The sequence below is a fragment of the Trachemys scripta genome, chromosome 6 (assembly GCF_013100865.1).
Source record: "Trachemys scripta elegans isolate TJP31775 chromosome 6, CAS_Tse_1.0, whole genome shotgun sequence".
Taxonomy (NCBI): Eukaryota; Metazoa; Chordata; order Testudines; family Emydidae; genus Trachemys; species Trachemys scripta.
Genome location: NC_048303.1, coordinates 62488579 through 62496495, shown reverse-complemented (window position 1 = coordinate 62496495; position 7917 = coordinate 62488579). Strand labels below are relative to the sequence as shown.

The 7917-nt window shown below is 39.2% G+C and overlaps 1 long non-coding RNA gene across 1 annotated transcript; it reads right to left on the bottom strand.

Moving 5' to 3' along the window:
* Positions 1-779: 779 nt before the first annotated feature.
* LOC117879667 lies at positions 780-6387 on the bottom strand. The gene is made up of 3 exons (XR_004646337.1): positions 6191-6387; positions 3610-3762; positions 780-1402 (listed from the first exon to the last, which is right to left on the bottom strand). It is a non-coding gene; the product is annotated as an uncharacterized LOC117879667 (long non-coding RNA).
* Between the last annotated feature and the right edge of the window lie 1530 nt (positions 6388-7917).

The window sequence follows — 7917 nt, the reverse complement described above, 5'->3', positions numbered from 1 at the left end:
AGTGAAAAGTGAATGGATTTTATCAGGGCTGGCTCCAGCATTTCTGCCGCCCCAAGCAAAAAAAAAAAAAAAAAAAGCCACGTTTGCGATCGGCGGCGGCAATTGGAAAAAAAAAATGCTGCAATCGGCGGCAGCAGTTCTGCGGCAGGTCCTTCGCTCCTAGAGGGAGCAAGGGACCTGCCACCCCCGAATTGCCACAGGTGCCACCCCTCTCCCTTGCCCGCCCTAAGCACCTGCTTGTTAAGCTGGTGCCTGAGCCAGCCCTGGATTTTATCTAGAAATGATCAGCAGAAAATGTGGGTGTGGCAGATGAGGTAGGGGTGTTCTATGATGATTTTCTACTGCCCAACGTCCGTTATACATAAAATACAAAATTTAAAATTGAATTCTAAAAATGAAAAGTAATATAAAGCAATATAGAAATGTATATGTCAGATCAAATACACAATGATAAAGAGAAAGAACTAACCCATGTCTAACATACTAACAAATTCTTATCCAGATGACAAGTCACATTCACAGAGACAGAGATAAAAAAACAACAACAATCCAAATTATATTATAATGCACAGCTGAAGAAAATATGGAAAAAAATCAAATATCCTATATACTTCCCAACAATCTCATATGTTTCCATCACATAAATTAGACAGATCCAATATGGTATACATGCAAACTATTAATTTGAAGTCCTTCAAAGGAGCAATTATTTCAGAGCACCAGTTATGGCAAAGTATTGTTAATGTATGTAATAAAGCAAAGGTAAACCTAGACAAAAATGAAGTGTGTTGATTCCATATAATCAAAATGCTGGTCCGAGAATTGGTAAAGCTAGGCTTTCAATAGCTACAAGTTTCCATTTTGATTAATGTCATTTATGAAAGGGAGTGTGTGCTAACGTTTAGAGCAGGGAACTGGGAGTCAATACCCTTGGGTTGGATTAGTGACTCCCACAACTCCTACATGTATTCATTTCATCCATGCTACAGATGGATGAAATAATATTTATCTACCTCATAGTCAAAGCACTCAAGATAGGAGTAATCCAAAGGGAAAATAAAATGTGATAATATTATAGGAAGATTAAGGGGTGGGAATGGCCTTATGGGTAGATAGATTATTGGCTCCATATGGAGGAAGGGAAGGAAATGTATTGTACAGACTGCTCCCACTTTCCCCTGGTAATTCTCCCACTTCCACTAGAAATATGGAAGACTGACACTGTACTCGTTCCCTTCTGTTAGAGTGCTTTAACAATTCTGGAGAACAACGACATTTCTATGGTGAAATCTTTGGCAAGCTTTCTCTGTTTTAGCCCAGTCTACTGGCTTGTTCAATCCAACAGTTCCATCTTCTGGCTCAGAGAAAGGACCTGAAATTCAGTGCTCATCATAACAGACAACTGAAATGAAATGAAAAAATGCTGTAAGATGTAAATTTGACATGAAGTAACATCCAGGTAACAATCTGCAAAAAACTTGACAGTGGGTATAGAAACAAGCATCCACAGTTGTTAATTTCATCTGGCACCAATCAATGGATTCCAATGTAAAGAGTTATGCAGTGTTATAAGTATGCATGAAGTGTATAGGTAATTCTATAGCATGTAATTTGGATTTACATATAATTCTCACTTACAAGACGACAAGAGAACAATACGGGGATGATTTGGGCTTTTGAAACATTACATCAACTGGATCAGCAGATATTTGTGTTGCATATAAAATGGGCTCTGCTATGCTTTATATGAATTTATAATTTTGTACTATTAGTGTTAAGCACTTTGTATCATATTTGATTGTGTCTGAATGTTCACTGATTATACAAGATCATAAGTAAACTGGAGATCATTTTATAATTATAAGTAAAATGTTTATAAGCAGGAAGAGATGTCCGTCATGACTAGTTTTTTTTTAACGTGCCTATATAAAATTTGACTAATAGAGTACTTTTTTTCCCCTTGTCCCAGATAGTCTCATCTTTTTTTGCCCTGTGGCTGTCATTAAGAAATAGACTAGCAAAGTAAAGCATACTAAAAGCTAGGAAATTTTATTTGGCATGCTTGCTCTGATTCTGTACATTGCTAATAGCAGTACATCAGAAACAATGAACATCAAAACAGATGCTCCAGGTATTTGAAATTTTGGTGTAGTTTAGAATACAAAAAGCAGTGAATCTATTTGCCTAAAGTACTTATTAGACATAACATGAACTGTTTGACTCAATCAGTAGTCTTTAGAGTTGTGTGAAAAAATTTGCACATTAAAGTGAAATGAAAGATGCTGGGAATTTGAGTATAATAAATAAACTAACAAAATCTGCTCCATCTTTGGTGATTTAAAATCTAAATGAAAGCCTTTTCTAATCATTGTAAAAAAGTTGTCAATGTTGAGCAGAAACAACTTCATAGCAATTAGGCAGAAAGCTGAGGAGGAGAAATTGGGAAAGGTGAGTTCAGTGAGCAGCTCTGCTTGTTACAAAATTCTTCCCTGATCTACATGAGTGCAAATATGGGAGCAGCACCTGGGTAACCATGGGGATAATTGGGCCTTATAATACTTTAGGTTGGAGAGGAAGAGATAATGGAAGTGTTACTTGCGTATTCACATTACGTCTTGTCATGAATGGATTTTCTGGAGTCTGACTGCCAGCGCCTCCTGAATTTTCTAACACATTATTATCCACTATGTCAATTCAGTTGGTAAACTAAACAGAACAAAACACATTGTCTCTCAGACTGGTCTAAAATATGCATGTGTATATTTGTAAATAAAATAATGGACTAGTTGGTTTGGAATAATGCATTACACCACCAGACCTTAGTACTAACCATGTACTGGTGCGTGTCCTTGTTTCACATAACGGCTTAGGAATAGTCTGGGAGTAAGAAGTCCTGTATCCTTGTGTGGGCTGATTGAGTGCTCCCAAAAATCACTCCTTTGCCTGTGGGTGAATGAAGGGACTGTTTGCCAGATGTCTGTGAGACAATACAGTTTAAAAACTGTCCTTTACTTCAAGCTAACTGGCAGAACTTAGTCCTGTTTGATGAACATGGAGTTTAGGTAAAGATTGTCTGTTGATACTCGAAACAGACAAGTAAGCTTCTAGGCTGATGCCCAGTGAAGGAAGGAATTATCTTGCCCAGAATGTGGGGCAGCTATGAAGGACCCCTGTATGAAGAATTTTAAGAAATTAGAAGAGTTAATTCTCAATCATTTTTATATCTAAAAGGGAAAGGTAGCACACCAGCCTTTCTCTGACAATGACAAGCTCATATTTAACACTACAGGAAGAATTTCTTGGAGGTGTTTGCCAAGTGTATAAGAAACCAGAATACAATTTTAAGGAAAATTTGGTAGGTGAAACTATGCTTAAGAATCATAGATTATTTAATCTGAGCAGTATTTCATTGCTAATGGAGGCATCATTACTAAACAAAATGCAATGTTCACCATGGAAGACGTAAGTATTTACCAAGTTACCACACAATAATATAGAAGATATCACTCTTCACTTTTCTAACAGCAGGGAAGGCTTCAGTATCTCAAATACCACTCTGTGACAAATATTAGTAAATGTTGGCTGTCTGATGATGTCTATTACCCTTACCTGTCTGCCTGCAGAAATGGTAGTTTGCAGTATCAAATACTCATCAGAATGAGAAACACCTTTCAGATGCCTTAGCTGGAGGAGGTTCATAAGCCATCCAATGTCAGGAGAAGGCAGTGTATAATGTAGAAAATGCAGATAATTCTTCTGTCACTGATCACAGATATTAGAAGAGATGAAAGTTAAACAAAATTGAGAGCTGTTGCCTTAGGCAGCGTTTTATGTTTGCTTCTTTCTATTCAGTTCAATGAACTATTTCATTGTTAATTTTGAATAACTTGTGAAAAACATAGAAATAGCAGTGAATGGATTTTATAATGTAGTGTCTGAGATAACATTCACATTGGTGCCATTCTCAAAGTTTTAATTAATAAACAATAGTTTTGAAAAGGGAAAGAGAACCCAACTAACATGGAGAATCAACTCCCACATGGCTTTCTGGCGCTTTTTACACCAACACATCTGTTTGTGTTTAGTAATTTTCTTTTAGTTTTCAAACAGTTGTTGCTGGGTGTAACTGGTATTATAGTGATAAGTGGACAGAACAGATGAATTTTTCACTTTATTATTTTTCTTATTATTCAGACCTGCCAACCCTACAGTAGACTATGGGTTTTCAGAAACTTCCAGGCTCTGTGTGGAAAACCCCTAGTCTGTGAAGAAATTCAATCTTCTTGGCTGTTCTTCCCAATTTCCTTACCTCCTTGGAAAAAGCAACCAATCAAAGCTTCTCCTCAGGCTCAGGGACCCTCACTCAACAAGTGGAGCAGGAGGAGTCCTGCCTCTTTCTCCCTTTGACCACCCCCGCCCCCATGTAAACAAAGTGCTCAGTGCAGCAGTCAGCCCTTTGAGCTCAGAGTGGCTGGTTTTCAATTGCTCCCTGATGGCTCTGTAGTTCCTCTTGCCTCTAGCTCCTGGAGTGGGTGAAGTTCCCTGAAAACCCCAACCCTCCTGAAGTGGCTGTTGTCCCTCCCTCATGGGATGCTTCTCCCACCCAAGCTCCTCATGTGCTGCTGCTGCTCCCCACAGAATCCCAAATTGTTTCTGCTCCCTTCATCTCCCTTTGCGAAGGCTGACGTCCTCTGCCAGATATCATGTGCTTCTGCCTACAACTTCCCACATCTAACCCTAGAACACTGTCGTGTAGTGGTTATCATGTTCACCTAACACATGAAACATCCTTGGTTGGAAACCAGGCAGAAACAGGACATTGTTCCTTTTCCTTTTTGGGGGGAGGGATAGCTCAGTGGTTTGAGCATTGGCCTGCTAAACCCATGGTTGTGAGTTCAATCCTTGAGGGGGCCATTTAAGGATCTGGGGCAAAAATCTGTCTAGGGATTGGTCCTGCTTTGAGCAGGGGGTTGGACTAGATGACCTTCTGAGGTCCCTTCCAACCCCAATATTCTATGATTTACTACAGGAGTCTACTGGTATGATCATGAGGGTCTGCCCTCCTACCATTCTACTCAGTGCCAGAGGTGTTCAATCTACAGCTCATACCCAAAGGGCCAGATTCCAAAACTCTTATTCAAACTGAGCATCACTGTACTCTGTGAACAGCCCCATTGACTTTAATGGAACTACTCCTGGAAGGCTTGACTGTAATTTTCAAACGGCCCTAATCATGAGGTGGCACATAGTTATACAGCCTCAGGGTCAGAAAAAAAATAAACTGAGATGCTTACTACCAGCATAACCAGCTAACTATTTTGGCTGGTGAGTAGGGAGTGTGGAATTAGGGGCCTCATTTTCCTCTGTTTCAGGCAAGTAGCCCCTGTTTTTCATACCCCAGCCAAAGTCACAATCTGAGCATGAAGGAATTAAAGGAAGGTGCCCTTACTTTTGCTTAGTCTCCTGCATAGCTGAGTAAGGTCTGTAACATCCTAGCATGGAGTGAATAACAGTATCTGAATCTGGCCTGCCCTGAAAGCTATCCACGTGTGGAGCTCCTACTAATTTCTCATTGATGAGAGATCTGAATGCAGAGCATTTACAAGATCAGGCCCTAATTTTCATTTTTTTTTTTTGGTCATGTCTATTGATATCATTATAACTCCTTCACATTTTGGAGTAGTTGGCAGAGCTACGAGGAAAATACTTCTCATAACCAGCAAACAAACAAACAATAATTAAAACAAAAATTGGGACAGGGGAATTTTTGTGAAGAAACAATAGTCTGAAAGTTTTCATAAATATGAACGTTTTGCAAGTGGAAAATTCATTTGATAGAGATGTCTGTTGCACAGCAATTATGTCTATATTTTTTTAACGGGCAAATATATGAAAATTGAGTTGCATGTGTGCAAAGGTGCCTGTAAAGCACCATTATGCAATGAGCTCCTGGGGGGCCCACACAGAGCCTCGCAGAAGTCATAGGGCTCCACATGGGTGTAGGAGTTCATCTGCATACAGCTCTTTACAGATTTAGCACATAGGTTTTCCTATCTTCTCAGCTATATTCCTCAAAAGAGAGACTGGCAAAAAATAGAAATAATACGAATTGAGGCGACAGATACAAATAGCAGTAAGATACAGAGGAGAAATGAATACAAAAATACAAAAGATCCTGATTGTGACTAACCCTTGTGAGGATGTATGGGGGAGGGATTTCCCAAGTAACGTCCTCAGTCCCAACTTCAGTATCAGAGCCAAGGACAATCATAGGCTGTGTGCTTGTGAAGAGCTCCCTCTGTAAGGCCTCTGGGTGAATGGGGATGAGGAGGTGCAATACTGGTGGTAGTACAGCCTGCAGACCACCATGCATTCTGAACTACTTGAGAAAGCAACTGAAAGTAGATGGATTTAAAATATTTTTAAAAGAAATATTTTTCTTTTCTTTTTTTATTACCAAGAGTTTGGTTTCTTTTGGAAGCAATCAGAGCAAAGTTAATAAGAATCCTTGTTTGGGCCAGGGCCTTGCAATAAGAGACAGTTTTCTTAGTTTGTCTCATTTGTCCAGGCAGGCCTGTAATTCATAGACTCATAGACTCATAGAATCATAAAAGATTAGGGTTGGAAGAGACCAACCCCAGCTAAATCATCCCAGCCATGGCTTTGTCAAGCCAGGCCTTAAAAACCTCTCAGGATGGAGATTCCATCATCTCCCTAGGTAACCCATTCCAGTGCTTCACCACCCTCCTAGTGAAATAGTTTTTCCTAATATTCAACCTAGACCTCCCTTTCTGCAACTTGAGACCATTGCTCCTTGTTCCATCATCTGCCACCACTGAGAACAGCCTAGCTCCATCCTCTTTGGAACCCCCCTTCAGGTAGTTAAAGGCTGCTATCAAATTCCCCCTCACTCTTCTTTCTTCAGACTAAATAAGCCCAGTTCCCGCAGCCTCTCCTCATAAAACATGTGCCCCAGCCCCTAATCATTTTCATTGCCCTCCGCTGGACTCTCCAATTTGTCCACATCCTTTCTGTGGTGGGGGGCCAAAAACTGGATGCAATACTCCAGATGTAACTTCAGCAGTGCTGAATAGAGATGAATTATCACTTCCCTCGATCTGCTGGCAATGCTCCTACTAATGCAACCAATTGTTGAAGACAAAGTCAGCCACATGGTCAGCTCAGAAAAAATTAAAGTGTTTTGCCTTGTCTTTATATATTTCATTTTCTCTAACTCAGTATTGACCCTGAGCAGTTTCTATGAGATGTCCTGTAGGCCTCTGTATACACAGAAAGAAGGTTGAGCATAAAATCAATAAGACTATGACTAGTTCACATAAGGTACCTTTAAAACCAAATTTAAAAGGACCATAAAGTAAATCATACACAAGCTCTGGTACCCAGTGAATGAATCTAAATCCAAGAGAAATTTGACATACAGAACAATTTGCTCCGCACCCTGTGAAGTTTTATTAAATTGGACTGTTATTGCTTTAATGGACATATTATCCTTACTGTATGGGTAGTTTGTATCTCTATTTTATTCATCTTCTCCATTTGTTTCTCCTTTACTTTTTAGCTTTGTTCTTTAACAACTGTTGACCAAGCAATAGGGGCACCCTTAAGAAAAGTGATTCTTCACAGCAGTCTAACATCAATTCCAGCTGTGAGTCTATTTATACTGAATCACTGTAATCTCTGAAAACAATTTATGGAGTTGTTTTGGAACCATAATTTAAATTTGAACATCCAAAAAATGTTGATCTTTATTCTTTTTGTAACCAAAATTAGTGCTGCTAATGTAAATTAATTGTAATTCCATCTTTGTCTATAGAAAAAGGAGGAAAATAGATAAATATATGAATGCATTAACATGCATGCAAGCTCCATACCAAATCAGTAGCATTGTTCTGTCCA